Here is a 17,529-nt window from a genome sequence, read left to right as displayed (position 1 = left end):
GATTTAAGAGAACTAGGGAGGGAGCTCAGTCCAGGATAAATTTAAAGTTTCACCAAACTTTGCTATATGAGTCTTTATTATTCTGTTAGTTCTCTGTACTAGATCAGGAGACTGAGGATGTAGGAATAATGTAGCCTTTGAAAAATGGGAAAAACTTGAGACAGTTCTTGGATGGCTTTACCAGTGAAATAAGTTCCCCAATCATTACAAAGAGTTTTTGGTGCTCTCCAGGTGGATATGATGTTTTCAATAAATTCCTTTGCTACAAAAGCTGCAGTGGCATGATGGCAGAAAAAGCTTCTACCCAATGAGAAAAATCTACAAATCATTACTAATATATATTTATAAGCATTTGAGGGGGAGGCTGAATAAAATCTTGCTGCCATTCAAGCATAGGCCCAGAATGTAAAGGATATTGTCCAGGTAGGACTTTAAGGTGTTTTTGAGGGTTGTAGGGAGGGCAAATAGGGCAATGGGTGGCAACATGTTTGGCAGCCTTGAAAAAATTTCCCACCAACATTTTTTTTAAGGTCTCAATCATTTTATCTCATCCCATGTGGGAACCTTCATGTAAGGCTTGCATCATAGGTACATGCAGTAAATTGGGTAAGTCAATGTTCTCTTCAAGCCCAGTACATAATTTAGTGGCAAGACCTTGGTAATAGCCTGCCTTTTTCCATGCCTTAATTTTGTTTGTTTGGGCTAATTGTTGGTGTTTTAAAAGTCTTTCTAAAGTTCATGAAGTTTGGAGTTATCAATAGACAAATTTGAGGAGTCCCTTACTTTATTTATCATAAGTGCAGAAATTACTTGAGAGGCAGATTGATTGGCTGCCATATCAGCAAGGTTGTTGTTGTTGTTGCTGTTAGGTGCCTTCAAGTGGGTTCTGACTCATAGCGACCCTATGCACAACAGAATGAAACACTGCCCAGTCCTGCACCATCCTCACAATTGTTGCTGTGCTTGAGCCTGTTGTTGTAGCCACTGTGTCAATCCATCTGACCGAGGTTCTTCCTCTTTGTTGCTGACCCTCTATTTTACCAAGCATGATGTCCTTCTCCAGGTACCGATCTCTCCTGCTAATATGTCCAAAGTATATGAGACGTAGTCTTGCCATCCTTGCTTCTAAGGAGCATTCTGGTGGCACTTCTTCCAAGACAGACTTGTTTTCACCAAGATCATTTCCTCTAATTTCTTCAGTTTGGGCTACTTCTTTTCATTGTTGAACTTGTATTTTTATCATAGTAATAGGCAACTAGAAGTTCCACTATTAAAGCTCCACTTTTTATGGCATTTCTGGAAGAGGTTAAAAGTCTTTTGTATCCATAACTGGCCAAAATCATGTACAGTTCCAAAACAATATTTGCTGCCCATAAAAATATTGACAAATTTTTCTAAAGCAATTCTATAAGCTCTAACCAAAAAAAAAAAAAAAGTTGCCATCAGGTGGATGCTGTCTCTTAATGAGGGCAATCAGTTTGGCTTTTTGGGCTAAAGTGGCTTCTGGAAGAGCTTGACTTTCAACGACTTTAGTAGAAGTCATTACAACATATCTAGATTGATAGTGAGGGCTGGTAGGATTAAGTTTTAAATAGGAACCATCCACAAACAAAACTAAATCAGGATTAGTTAAAGATGTCTCAGATTTTTCCAGTGGGTTAAAAGGTGCTCATCAAGTCTAGACAATCATGTGTAAGATAGTTGTTCTCATTAGTTGCAGGGAGAAGAGTAGATGTTAGATGCAGCTAGGGGGAGAACTTCATAGGAAGTGAGTGTGCTGGCAGAAATATGGTGTGTCAACACAGAAGTAAGACAGACATGGGGCACATAGACATCTAAAAAGTTTCCCAGCACCACATCTTCTTTGGTTTCAACTACTTTGGCAGTAGAAGCCACAATCTTAAGCTGGGAGGGTATTCCCTGGCTATAGTGTCAAGCTGTAGGCTATAATATTTTTTGGCCTTTGTTGTCCTCCATATTTTGAGTTATTATGCCTGAAGCTTTTACAGATACTTCAGGTACAAATAAGGACAAAACTAGGTGATAATTAGGAAAACCTAGAGGAGACATGTTCATTAAACCCCTTTTAAATGAACTATCACCTTTCAATCTTCTGGTACAATTTGGAATGAATTCAGCTCAGTGGCTTTTAAATATTTGTACAAAGGTTAATCCAATGAAAAAAATTGGGGCTCTAGTTTCAACAGCAGCCACAGAGTCTTAGAAATCCACATAGCTGTTTCTTTGCTTTGGGTATAAGAAAGACAAGCATAGTTTCCTTCCTTTTAGGATCAATAGAGATCCCTTCTACAGAAATTAGGTGGCCCAAATATTTAACAGAAGGCTGAGCCAACTGTAATTTTTCTCTGAATACTTTATATCCACCAACAGCTAAATATTTTAATAAAGCTATGCTGTCATCAGGAAACTCTGGTGGTGTAGTGGTTAAGAGTTCAGCCGCTAACCAAAAGGTCAGCAGTTCAAATCCACCAGGTGCTCCTTGAGAACACGATGGGGCAGTTCTACCCTGTCCTATAGGGTTGCTATGAGTTGGAATCGACTCGATGGCAATGGGTTTTTCATACTGTCATCGAGACTGGCTTGCTGGGAGGTTGAGCAAACTAACAAATCATCAGTGTGTTGCAGCAGTATGAGTTTGTTTGTAAACTGTAAAGGCTTTAAACCCACATGCAGAATCTGAGAAAAACAGGTGGAAGGTTGAGTAGATCCTTGGGGCATTACAGTCCAGATTGTTGATTTTCCCAGGTAAAAGCAAAAAATATTGACTTTCGGAATTCAAAAGAATACGGAAAAAGGTGCTGCAAAGATCCACAACCTTAAAATGAGTTGCATCTGAAGGGACATTGGGAAGTAATAAGTGAGAATTAGGGACTACTGGTAATCTAGGAATAATGATATGGTTAATTGCATGAAAATCTTGAATAAATCTCCAGCCCCTATTATTTGCTTTTTTTAACTAGAAGAATAAGAATATTAAAAAGGCTGGTGCAAAACACAATTAAGTCTGGAAGGAAATCTTGCATGATGGGAGCTGATCCTTCTTTTGCTTCTCATTTAAGTGGATACTGGGAAATTTTGGGCAGAGATTGAGAGAAATCTATTTGAATTTTAATCAGATCACCTGACAAAACTAGACCTACACATGTGGATGTGGTGGGCCATAAGGTCTTAGGAACTAGAGAGAATATGTCAGAAGGGAGAGGAATATGCTGAGTTGAATTTTGGAGGGGCATGACAAGCACTTGTATATACCAAATGGCTTCTTCCTAAATATTTTCTAATTTAGAGCCTGTCTCTGCTGACTTAGGTATATCAGGCAGACTCAATAACATTTCCCTCTTTTCATTAAATTGTAAACAGCAATTTCATTTGGATAAAAGGTCTCTTCCCAATAGATTGACAGAGGTATCAGAACTGGGCAAAATAAAGGGCGTAAATATTCACTAGGACCAAGAGATATCAGAACAGGTTGAGAACGAATCAACATTTGTTCTTGATTTGTGACTCCACTATTTTTGAGGTTTTAGTACTCTAGTAAAAGGGCTTTTGTAAACAGGTGAGGCTCCAGTGTCAGTTAAAAATTAACATGTTTCTCCATTAAGAAATAAAGTAGTTTCTCCTTGCAGGTTAAGAGCCACCACAGGAAAAGCCCTGTTTTGTCCCCAGAGATCGTTCATTCTGAACCAGAGAGTAAGATTTTTTTAAAGGGGCTATGTCTGTCTATAGGGACACTATAAGTCAGAATCGACTCAATGGCACAGGTTTGGTTTTGATATGTCTGTCTTTGGTTTATTTTTTAACTTATTAATTTTTCCAATGGCCAGGATTTTTTTTTTTTTTAATAGTGACAAATTCCACCTTTGTGCCATTGGAAGGTTTAACATTTTTCTTTTGATGGAAGATTGTAATTGTTTCAACTGAAGGACCACTAATTTATTAGCCTTAGAAACTCTTTTGGCTTCAAGAGTCTGAAAGGTATGTAAGCTAAGCTGGTTGGCTTGACAATATAAACCATCTCCCAGTCTAATCTATGTCACTTTTCTAAGGCTGAGAACTCAGGTATAAGAGCAGATATGAAAACAGCATTGTAAAAGCCAGAGGCACCAAGCACAGTTAAAGAGTATCTAGAGTGTTCAGAAAACCTCTGGAGCAGCTGAGTCTGATAATAATAAACACTGTTATCTTTATTCGGTTTACAAGAGTGAATTTTAGTACAATCAGTTAGTGGAGGAAAGGCCTTTGGATGGCCTCTAGCAATTTTTGACTCATGACCTGAGGGCCTTCCAAAAGGTCAGTGGCCGTTTTATCAATATTAAAGGCTATGCTGTCTTTGGTGTCAGTTCGTTCTACCTGTTCTAGCCAAAATTGGGTGTCCCCAGGCCAGTAATCATGCGAATAAGTTGGGGAGCCCAGGCTCATAGACTTTGTTGTAGATTGAACAGTCCCCCAAAAATATGTGTCAACTTGGCTAGGTCATGGTTCCTAGTATTATGTGGTTATCCTCCATTTAGTGATTTGATGTAATTTTCCTATGTGTTGCAAATCCTAATCTCTGCCTGTGGTTAATAAGACAAGATTAGGTTATGTTAAAGAAGATTACTCAGGTCACAGCTCCAATTTGATGTAAGAGGAGTTTCCCTGGTGTGTGGCTTGCATCACCTTTTACTTTACAAGAGATAAAAGGAGAGATAACAAGCAGCAAGAGAGGAACTTCATACCACAAAGAAAAAACAGCCAGAAGCAGAGCGTGCTCTTTGGACCCACAGCACATGTACCATGAAGTTTCTAGACCAGGGGAAGATTGATGACAAGGACCTTCCCCCAGAAGTGACAGAGAAGGAAACCATTCTCTGGAGACTGGTACCCTGAATTTGGAGTTCTAGACTCCTAGACTGTGAGAGGATAAATTTCTGTTTGTTAAAGCCATCCACTTGTTGTGTTTCTGTTATAGCAGCACTAGATAACTAAGACAGGCTTCAACAAGGATTTTAAATTTTTCAGAAAATCTGTAGGGACCCTCACAGAGTTTAGGAAAATCTTTCACAATGGTACATAATCCTGAGCGTGTCCACACAGCAAAAGTGATATGAGGGGAATCTTTGGCATCACTGCTAAAGCGAATTTTAAAGGACATTTCAGGCAAGGTTTTATTTGCTGGTTTTTTAGGGAAAAAGGGAGGTCCAGATAAAGTGCTGTCAGATTAGTAGGAAGGTGAAGGAGGGTATAAAGATGTAACAGCTGGCAGAGGAGCAGAGGGAATGGGACCTGAAATTGGACATTGTAATTCTTTATTCTACTTAGCGAATTTAGAGACAGTATCTTTCAGGGAAGCAATTTTACTGTTTTGATGTCTTTTAGAGACCACAATATACCAATCAAAATAGACATCCCACTGGGACTGTTTAATCCAGGAACCTCGGTTCTCTAATTTACTGTGCAGAAAAATTAGAGAGATCAAAAGAATCCCAAAGTGACGACTGATTTTTCCAAACTGTCTTAAGTGGGGTTATGCCAGGCAACCAGTAAGATACAAAATAGGGGGCCGTAATGCTTGTTCATGGAGTTCCAGAATGTTGCTCCAGATATCCTCTGGACACGACATTCCACATTTTATAATGATAGTTACCACATAAAACTTTTACTTTCAGGAACCAAAACAAATCCATAATAAAACTCGAAGAGTATCAAAGCTGGAGAGTAGAACTCAGGTTTGAGAGGTTTTTTACCTTAAATTATTCCTGAAAATTCTTGGAAGTGCAGAGTACAAAGTGGCTCAGCAGGTACCGTGCCCGTGTCTGAATGCCCCCAGGGATCGTGAAAGATAATGCACTTTCAAAATTCCATTTCTGACACCAGAAATATTGAAGAAGAAAATCTTGTACTCTGGTAGGAGTGAAAGAAAAGGAGTTTTATTCAGAAATAATACAGTTCAAGCTGGGTGTCGTTATTGTTGTTAGGTGCCATCGAGTCAGTTCCAACTCATGTTTACAACAGAATGAAACACTGCTCAGTCCTGCACCATCCTCACATTCATTGCTATTTTGAGCCCCTTGTTGTAGCCACTGCGTCAACCTATCTTACTGAGGGTCTTCCTCTTTTTCACTGCCCAGCCTGATAACATGTCCAAAGTATGTGAGATGAAGTCTTGCCATTCTTGCTTCTAAGGAACATTTTGGCTGTACTTCTTCCAAGACAGGTTTGTTTGTTCTTCTTGCAGTCCATGATTTATTCAATATTCTTCACCAACATCATAATTCAAAGGCATCAATTTTTTTTTTTTTTTGGTCTTCCTTATTTATTGTCCGGCTTTTGCATGCAAATCAGGTGATTTGAAGTACCATGCCTTGGTTCAAAGACACCTTAATCCTCAAAGTGACATCTTTGCCATTCAACACTTGAAAGAGGTTTTTTTGCAGCAGATTTGCCCAATGCAATATGTTGTTTGATTTTTTGACTGCTGCTTTCATGGGTGATTGTAGGTCTAAGTAAAATAAAATCCTTGACAACTTCTTTTTTTTCTCTGTTTATCATGACGTTGCTTATTGGTCCAGTTGTGAGGATTTTTGTTTTTTGTGTAATCTACACTGAAGGTTGTAGTCCTTGATCTTCATCAGTAAGTGCTTCAAGTCCTTTTCACTTCCTGAAGCAAGGTTGTGTCATTTGCATATTGCAGGTTATTAATGAGTCTTCCTTCAATGCTGATGAAGCATTCTTATTTATATAGTACAGCTTCTCTGAATATTTGCTTGGCTTACAGATAGAATAAGTATGGTGAAAAGACAAAATCCTGACTCATATCTTTCCTGATTTAAAACCATGGAGTATCCCCTTGTTCTGTGTGAATTACTGTTTCTTGTTCTATGTATATATTCAGTGAGAGCACAAGTGTTTTAGAATTCCCATTCTTTGCAATGCTATTCATAATTTGTTGTGATCCACACAGTCGAATACCTTTGCATAGTCAATAAAACACAGATAAACATCTACATGGTATTCTCTGCTTTCAGGGAGGATCCATCTGACATCAAAAATGATATTCCTCATTCCATGTCCTCTTCTGAATTCACCGTGAATTTCTGGCAATTCTTTGTCAAGGTACTGCTGCTACCATTTTTAATTATCTTCAGCAATTTTAAAAATATTTTTATGTAGGAAATTAATATTCAGAATAATGTATATTTATTAAATGATAATGCATCTTGCAAATGATAGCAATGATATGGTACTAAAGGGCTAATTTCGAGTTTATTGTAAAATAGCTTTCAGTTATATAGGCTGGCAATCTAAAGCAGCAGAATACCAATTGTTTGCTATTCAGTTTAATGTTTAGCATTCTGTTAATGAGTTCCTATGATAATATCTAGCAAAGGCCAAAAATTTTTGACATATTTCCTTTTTTTCAGGCATATTTGAACAATAGGAATTATCTGTTTATTGAAGAAAAGAATTAAACCTTCTCCCTTCCTCCAGGGAACATTAATTAGTTCAGTACTTTTTAATCCCAGTAAGTGCTTTTTAGATTGAATTGAATTTACTTCCTCATTTATTACACAGGGAACCCTGGTGGTGCAGTGGTTAATAGTTCAGCTGCGAACAAATAGGTTGGCAGTTTGAATCTACCAGCCACTCCTTAGAAACCCTATGGGGCAGTTCTACTCTGTTCTAGAGGGTAGCTATGAGTCAGAATCAACTGAACAGCAATGAGTTTGATTTTTGTTTTTGTTTTAACACAGTGGTTTGTCAACGAATACATGTGGTGATGTTAAAAAATAGTTGAGATTTTAGTAACGCCAGGCTCCCCACTTAAATATGTTTCTCAACAAGAGGTAAATGCTACAGATGAGATTCAGAATTACTTTCAAGAGGACACAGAATTTTCTTAATAAAAAAAACTAAAAATTCATGCTTTTACAACTCATATGAACATCTGAGAATGTTATTTGCAATCTCTTACTGACCATATTAGACACAACTAGAGCAATTTTAGTTCTATCTTTGCAATTCCCAAAGGCCATTACTGCATTGCATGCCTATTATTTTAGTTCATTTGTGTTTTAAAGTCACAGCAATAAGATTTTCTCCACCGATGGTACTGTGGTTTTTTCACTTTTAAACTTAGCAAAAATTATTTAGCTATCAATTTTTTGTTTAAATATGTCTATGTTGATAGTTTGGTAACTGATAGCAACTATTTTGAAAACTGAGGTCTACTACGTGAGTTGAAGTAGACCCAGAAATATATTCTAAAGAAGTTTTTGGCTCTACTTGGAGTCCTCCTTTAGTGGACCTGTGGGCAGAAGTAGGATTTCCAAAATGCTATACATGATTCCGAATTAAGCATTTTACTTATTAAAATAATACCCACTGTGCAGATATTTTTAAAAATATGTAGATAGATTTTTTATTTTAGACTTACTTATGGAGCGTCTATTCTTTGGTTTCTTGACAGAATTTACAATCTTGCCCTCCTTATCTAAGTATCATCAAAAGTCCAAATGTCAAAATTAAGATTTATGGAAGATTGTAGGACATAGTTTTCAGGCATTCTTCCAAACCTAGGTGTTTGTAACCTGGTATCCAAGGTCTTTAGAATATACATGGGTAGGTTTCAAAGGAGCCTTCAAGTTGCTGAACTGGATTTGAAATATTTTTGATAAGAAAACATTCTAAATATTGTGAACAATTCCAAGGAAATAGTATCTAACTTTATTTAGCTTTTCATCTAGAAGATTCTCACCAACAATTTTTAAAGGCAATTTCCAAATGTCTGTTATCTCTGGCCTAGATCTTTCTGGAACTATTTATCAACTGTTCACCTAAAATAGTAATTTGCAAACAAATGTAAACTGTTAAGAACTAAGATACTAGACCAATTGTTTTCTATGTTCACATCAGAATTTTTTTTTTTTAAACATAACATCAGGTCCTATCTTTGACATACTGAAATTGAAAAGCATTGTAAAAACTATTAATCTGTATGTTTCAAAAAACTCCCCATGAGATTATGATGGAATAGGAAACCCTGATTTATGCCATGGACCTAACAAGAAAGTGTGACCTTGTCAAGATTTAGAATAGAGGCAGCCACTGATTCTTCATTCACCATTACCAGTCAGTAATATCCATTGAGCCCCATGATGTGCATATAATTAATTTTTAATATTAAACAAACTTACCAAATACTACCTCAAGCCACCTGGTGTGCACCCTAGTACAAAGCCTTCTTCAGGAGCCAAGCATTAATTGTAAATATTAATGTATATATACTAAAGCTGCAAAAACTCTGAAAGACTCTGGGCATTCATTTGAGAGACTGTAGTTTTGGTGAATACTGTTTTTCTATGACTGACTTATCCTAATGAGTTTTATCTTTTTTATTTTGACACAAAACTAAAAGTTGAGATGAGAAAATGTGAATAATAATCAATTACAAATTATCAAATTATCTTTATTTCTGGAAATAAAGACAATTTCCAAAATAATAGGATTTTCAAAAAACTTATATTGTCAGAGGCTTCCCATTGTTAAGAAAAATTTTGGGTTTATTTGTGAAATCTTTAAATTATTTTAAGAATAAGCACTGCGTTGGGTTTTGTTAGTTTTGTTTTGTTTGTGTGTTTGCAAGTGATATCTGCTTATTCTAAGATATGTAATCAATATAGAAAGGTACAAAGAAGAAAGTAACAACAGCGAAAAATCACTTAAAATCCCTTCACCTCAAAATAACTCTTGTTAATAGTAAGGTGTGTCCTGGGTGGATGTGGCCTGAGCGTGTGATAGTTCTCTGTCCCTCTACTTTTCCTCTTCACAGTAAGAATTGCTCAAGCAACCTTGCTGGCAAAGCCTAGAGGGATTATTTGAGGGTATGATTTCTTCCTGGTCTTCCAAGGAGAGGGCAGGTTGGAGTTCATTGTTCTGGTGCAAAATGTTATTTAACTATGAATCCAGCTGCAGAGGAGAGGGCTTGAGTCTCATGAAAGCCAAGGGAACAGCCCACAGGTCCCAGTTCACTGAAAAAGAAAGACCAGCAGAAGCCTGCTGTGAGAGCAGATGATACCTCAGAAGGCTGTCCGGTTCTGTTGACCCCAGTAGATCTGTTCTGGTAGATGAAATTCGTCTTAGCTTCTTTTTTTTTTTTTTTTTTGATTTTTAAAAAATGATTTATTGGAAATTAATACAAATTCCTCATACACTTCCAAAATACAAAGATATTTTCACTCATACTTCAGTGTAGAACATTACGATAAAGGGTCCAATTTCTAATTTTAGCATTTTAATCATGTAGTTTTATGACAGTGTGTTCCAGATTCTGCAGATTCTGACTTTTACCTATACTTCTTATACACAGATACAGATATAAGACTGAGAGTTTACCCATGGTGCCTTTTTTTTTTTTGTATTTTCACTAATTTTATTTTAGATTAATTTTTTGTATTTATCAAATTTATATGTGCATAGATTAAAATTACAAATAGTTTTCAAAGGCTCATTAAAAATAAGAGTCCGTTGTCCCCAGAACTGTTCCCAGGCACTCTCAATTATTTTAGCTAGTTATTTTTTTTAAAATAATTTTTATTGTGCTTTAAGTGAAAGTTTACAAATCAAGTCAGTCTCTCACACATAAACTTATATACACCTTAATGCATACTCCCACTTATTCTCCCCTTAATGAGTCAACCCACTCCCTCCTTCCAGTTTCTCCTTTAGTGACCATTTTGCCAGTTTCTAACCCCCTCTACCCTCCCATCTCCCCTCCAGAAAGTAGATGCCCAACATAGTCTCAAGTGTCCACCTGATGCAAGTAGCTCACTCCTCATCAGCATCTCTCTCCAACCCATTGTCCAGTCCAATCCATGTTTGATGAGTTGGCTTTAGGAATGGTTCCTGTCCTGGGCCAACAGACAGTCTGGGGGCCAAGACCACTAGGATTCTTTTAGTCTTAGTCAGACCATTAAGTCTGGTCTTTTTATGAGAATTTGGGGCCTGCATCCCACTGTTCTCCTGCTCCCTCAGGGGTTCTCTGTTGTGCTCCCTGTCAGGGCAGTCATCGGTTGTGGCCAGGCACCATCTAGTCCTTCTGGTCTCAGGATGTTGTAGTCTCTAGTTCATGTATCTCTTTCTGTCTCTTGGGCTCATACTTACCTTGTGAGCTTGGTGTTCTTCATTCTCCTTTGATCCAGGTGGGTTGAGACTCATTGATGCATCTTAGATGGCTGTTTGTTAGCGTTTTAAGACCCCAGATGCCACACTACAAAGTGGGATGCAGAATGTTTTCTTAATAGATTTATCTTGCCAATTGACTTAGATGCCCCCTGAAGCCATAGTCCTGAACTTCAAAGCATTCAGTTTATTCAGGAAACTTCTTTGCTTTTTGTCCAGCCCAGTTGAGCTGACCTCCCCTGTATTGAGTGTTGTCCTTCCCTTCACCTAAAGTAGTTCTTATCCACTCTGGCAGCAGGGAACCGCAAGGACTCAAGGTTGTGGTGCGGGATGCCGGTTCCAGATTCGGTCGCTGCTTCAGGGCCTGGCTTTTCACTCCCCTGTCACTCAGGTCAACTCCTTAGTTCTGTGTTTGATGGTCAGGGTTTGTAGACTGTCATGTATGTGATCAATTCACTTGTTTTTCCGAGTCTTTGTTGCAAGAGGGATCCACAGTAGCTTCTACCTAGTCAGCCATCTTGGCCCCACCTCCTTAGCTTCTCTAATAAAAACAAATCTATACTCCCCATCAATAGGGGAGGTGCCAGATGGCACAAATGTTAAGCACTGGGCTACTAAGCAAAAGTTTGGCAGCTCAAACCCACTCAGGTGTTTCGGAAGAAAGATCAGTGACCTGCTACTGAAAGGTCATAGCCATGAAAACCCTATAGAGTGTAGTTCTATTCTGACAGACATGGTCACCTTGAATCAGAACTGACTTGATAGCAACTGGTTGGTTGGTCGGTTATCAACAGTGTGAGAAAATTCCTGGGGACACATTCACAACAATATCAATAATATCAAATTTGATAATTTTGCTGATCTGGCAGGTATAAATGATATCTCATTGTGTATATAATTTATATTGTTTTAATTACTCATTGTTGTTGTCAGGTGCCATCAAGTCCTTTCTGACTCATAGTGGCCCTATGTTGCAGCCACTGTGTCTATCCATCTACAAGAGGGTCTTCCTCTTTTTCGCTGACCATCTAGTTTACCAAGCATGATGACTTTCTCCAGGACATTAAGGTACCTTCTGATAACATGTCCAAAGTACCTGGGACGAAGTCTTACCATCCTTGCTTCTAAGGAGATTTCTGGCTGCACTTCTTCCAAGGCAGGCTTGTTTGTTCCTCTGGCAGTCCTTGGTACATTCAACATTCCTTGCCAACACCACAATTCAAAGGCATCAGTTCTTCTTCAGTCTTCCTTATTCATTGTCCAGCTTTCACATTCATATGAGGCAACTGAAAACACCATGGCTTGGTCTAATTACTAATGAGCTTTTATTTGAAATGTTCCCTCTAAAATCTATATATTTTGACTTTTCTTCACCTTTTCTTAGATGAATGCTGACTTAAAAAAAGAGTGAGGATACAGAGTGTGTTAGAGTGTACTTGTCAGTAATTCAACATCAAGCACAACTCTGTCATTCCCAGCATCCAGGTGAACACTTGCAATTGGAATCAACAGTCAGGCTGTATGCTGGTTATTCTGTACTTGGGCCTTTATTTGATTTTTTCTTCTTTGCTCTGTGTCCCAGGAGGTTGATGACAGCGTCTTGCATTTTCTGACTGTTCCAGCCCTTTGTTTATATTTAGTTTAGGCCAAAGGAAGTCCCAAGAACAGTTGGACAACAGAAACACAGCTTTCTCCCTTTGCCTCTTTAGCCCTAGGTAAGGTAACTGCTTTTCACTATTGCTAGTCCCTGGGTCTTTTACCAGTCTTGGTGAGTCCCCTAACCCCATCTCAAACTCTGTAAACTACCCTCTCATTAAACTTTCTCTAACTACCTGCCTGAGCATGAATCTATGTTCTCTTGGACTCCCTCTAATAGAGATTGTCATGACAGATTTCTTGAAAGATATTTGGTAGAATTATACTTTAGAATGGTGCTAAAATCTGAGAAGTAATGCATTCTTCCTTGACATAGGTCACTGATAGAGTTACTGAAACTGATTTAAAAAAAAAAAACCCTCAAATGTGATAGCCTAACCATTAACAAACAAAGCCTTAAGTGAGAGCACTGGGTGTGGCTTGATTGGGAGCTGCTCAGACCAAGAAGAAACTACCCGCTCCTGTCCATTGTCCTCAAAGAGCTGGGTTTGGCTCAAGCCTGTCAAACCTGGTTTATTAGTCTACATGCCAAAGAAAAAATGCAATTTGTCTTACTGAGCCTTCCTATGTAGTCCGTAATGTTTCTATTTGCTTCCTTGTGAGAGGTGGTATAAAAACTTCTGCCGCCCTTTGTTCTAGGAGCTTGATTTGAGGTATACACCTCCTTGCTCCTTGCCTATGCACTTGCAATAAATGCTCTTCCTCCCTCTTCACCTCATTATGTCTTCATTGACAAGAAGCCATACCTAGCAGGATCTGCTTTGGGTAACAAAAGGAAACCATAGTTTTCTTAAATTTTTAAAAGTGGCACTATATATTGTGTCTGTGGGGTCTCCAAGGTTGACTTATAAAGGCAATCTGCAGAACCTCTGAATTCTTCCGTGAACTTGAGCAGAGGTCTGATACATACTGTTTGTGTAGCACCTCTGCTACCAACTTAATATCTCAGGGACGATTTCAAATGACTCTGAATATAGATTGGGCACAGTGTCAAATGGGAATTGTGGGTCTGAGCTCAACTACAGAATACCAAGATAGATGAGACAAAACACTGAGTAAGCCACAGTTGCTAATGGAGACTATCAAATGAGCTGTGTACCAGAAAATTTACCCTGAAATTTTAAAAAGCACATACATTTTTCTATTAAAACTTCATGATGAACTTAGAAGTTATTATTATCTCCATTTTGCTAATAAGCAAGCTGTGCCTTGGAGATTTACTTAATGTACAGCCATTCAACAAGTGACAAAGCTTAATTGGTAATAGGTGTGAAAAACTGTGCTATTTTCCTTGATATCAAAAATAAGGAGTCACCCTCCAACTCAGGCATGCAGTCTCAGAGCCCAATCCTTCTAAGAGACATCTGCTCTGACTTACCTTCCTACGCCGAGCAAAATAAGCTGCCCTTTCTTCTGAAATTGTCCTTGCCAAGATAACCACAGAATGGGCAATAGATGGCCTCAACCCTCTTCTGGATGGAAACTTAACATCCTAATGAAGAAAAATTCATCTCTTCCTCCATCATGGGGGATCAGACCCTTGCCTGAAGAAAATGCATAGTCATCCCCAAGCTCTGCAGGCCTGCGTGAAGGTCAGTCCTGAATATTCATGATTATTTTCCTTGTCTGCTATCTGCAAAAGCTCAAGGCCCCCAGCTGCCTGTGAGCAGTTTTGGAGGCAACAGCCGCCATTGCTCCTTTCCTTGTACAATGAGATAAAGGCATCTTTCTGATCTCCCACCTAGGCATCTTGTTCTTTGGCTGTAACAAATCATGCCAAGCAAAACCTGCGGTTTTCATCAAGCAACACAACAGTCTTAACTTTTAAAATTTACCCCAGAACAATTATTTAATTTCTATTTATGCTTTTTTTTAGTTTTAGTTTGAAATGTTGACTGTTTCAGTTATCTAGTATTATATAACAAACTACCCCAAACTGTAAAGGTTTCATTCAAGCTTTTTATTTTGTTTATGATTTTGATGTTCAAGAAGTTGGAAAGAGCTCAGCTGGGCAGTTAGTCTCTGATTCATGTGATGTCACCTGGGACAATTGGAGCTGAGGGAAACACTTTCAAAATGACTTCTTCACTTACCTATTTGACACCTGAGTGTTCCTTTACCTCTCCCTCTCCACATGGCTCCTTACCACATGTGAGGAAAGTTGCATAGTAACTTTCAAAAGGCTGAGGTTAAGCACATCATATCATCTGTACCTTCTTCACGGTCTTAGTAATGGCATGTCCTCAGGGCCCTCCCATGGAACATATTTCTCTGGTGGATTTTCTGGCCTCACTCTGGCATGGTCATGTTTCTGACCTTTTTGTTCCTTCTTTTCCTCTTTGACAGGACAATTCAGGCATTTCAACTTTACTCAGCATGGGCCTTTCTCCAGGCTTTTTTTGGAGCCACCTTGGCAGCAAGTTTGCCCCATTTCCTGGGACCCTTTCCAGGGTATTAGGACCTGAGTCCTGAGTAGAGCCCCCAAGTCAATTAATTCTTGCTTATCTACTCTTATATTCAGACCCCCTTTTGCACAGGCTCCTCTAAGTATGAGTTAACTAATTCTTACAGTTGCTTCAGGGTGTAATCTCTTTACTCTCTTAACAAGTCCAACCTGGCTTCAGCTGGGTTTAATCACAGTTTTTGCCCAGTCTTCAGGAGAGGAGGTATGGGAAGTTCCCAAAAGGGAGACCTACAGCCTTGTGGAGGAGAGGCCTCTGAAGCATCTTCCTGCATAGGGGAAATTCTAGCTATTTCTAGGTAGGGGTGAACCACCTGTGAAAGCTCTGAGGGTTGGGGTGAGTGAGGAGTTAGTTTGCAGAGCTAAAAATTTTCTCAGATATCTATCTGAATGTCCTCAATCCATGTTTTAACATCCAGATTCTTGCCACCAGGGCCTTGATGTTAGCAACCAATCTGCTTTAGCTGAACATTTACACCTCTGGAGCTCTACAACTCAAATGAACAATTCCTGAGCCTACTCCTAAACTGTGTTTACTCTTCCACTGCAGGAGATAGGGGCCTCCTTGTAAGCTTAGTCTTCAGATGTTTGTTAACCACTCATTTTCTGATGATCCCTCTGAAGGGCATAAATACAATTTAGTAATAGCCAGCCAACTTCCCTGTCCTTATAGGCATATCTTTCAAATGCCAGTTTACAATACCAATTTAAGAAGAGAGAAAATCTAAGTAGATCAATTTGATAGGATGAATAGAGAATGTTTTCAAATATCTACTCTTTAAAGTGGCATCAGGTTCAGGCTGTTTCACTGGCCATTTTTATCAAATTTTTAAGAAATGTATAGCGTAATGATACGTAAACCTTTTCAGAACTTGGAAACAGAGAAAACATTTCCAATTCTCTTTATAATTGAATATAACTTTGAAACCAAAACTTAACAAGAATTATCATTATTTTAGTGAACTCCTTAATCGATAAATGTAATCAAGGAGTTTATTAAAATAACAATTTCAGATGTGTAGTTAGATTTTGGAGCCCAAGTAGCACAGTGGTTAAGCACTCAGCTGCTAATCAAAAGGTCAGTGGTTCAAGCAGTCTACTTTCATAAAAATTTACAGCCTTGGAAACTCTATGGGGAAGTTCTACTCTGCCCTCTAGGGTTGCTATGAGTCAGGATCCACTCTGTGGCAATGGGTTCAGCTTTTTTTTTTTTTCAGTTTCACTGAAGATATGGCTTGTGTGTTTGAGTGTACATTTTTATTTTCCTTGTTACACTGCAGTTTCAGGCAGAAAGCTGGGAAGATTCAAAACTAAGATGTTACACTGTTTAAAATGGAAGTCTTGTCTTTGTTTTGACATGTTCTTATATTGTGCTGTCTTACCCTGTTGTTGTTGTTAGTTGCTATTGAGTCAATTCTGACTCAGTTTCCTTTGGGTTTTGGAAAGCAGATTGCCAGGTCTGTCTTCTGAGGTGCCATGGGATGGGTTCAAATGGCCAACTTTTCAGCTAGTGGTCAAGTGCTTAATCCTTTGTGCCATGCTGGAAATGCTTTCTTTAAATAAAAGCTAAATATTTAGACATAAGAAAAGGTAATTTTTTTTCTTAAATATAACCAAGTATCAAAAAGCTCATGATACTGGGAATCATTTTATCTAAAAAAGAGAGCTTTTCCCTATGATTAAGAACAAGGCAAGGATGCCATCTCTCAACACTCCTGTTCAACATTGTACTGGAAGTCTTAGTACAATAAGACAAAAAAAAAGGAAAAAAGAAAAAAAGGTATACATATTGGAATTAACAATACCTAACTAACACACTAACATAGAAAACCCTAGTGGTGTAGTGGTTAAGTGCTATGGCTGCTAACCAAAGGGTCAGCAGTTCGAATTTGCCAGGTGCTCCTTGGAAACTCTATGGGGCAGTTCTACTCAGTCCAATATGGTCGCTATGAGTTAGAATCAACTCGACGGCACTTGGTTTTTTTTTTTTTTTTTTGGTTTTAACTAACACAGGGAACTGCCAGAAATTCAAACTGGATTCAGAAGAGGACGTGGAACTAGAGACATCATTGCTGATGTCGGATGGGACCTGGCTGAAAGTAGAGAACACCACAAAGATGTATGTGTACATATGTTTTATTGACTATGAAATACACTTAATTGTGCTCACAAGGAACCTGTACATAGATCAAGAGGCGTCTTTCGAACAGAACAAGGGGATACTACATGGT

Source organism: Elephas maximus, chromosome 8, assembly GCF_024166365.1.
Source record: "Elephas maximus indicus isolate mEleMax1 chromosome 8, mEleMax1 primary haplotype, whole genome shotgun sequence".
Classification (NCBI taxonomy): domain Eukaryota; kingdom Metazoa; phylum Chordata; class Mammalia; order Proboscidea; family Elephantidae; genus Elephas; species Elephas maximus.
This window is presented reverse-complemented; position numbering follows the sequence as displayed.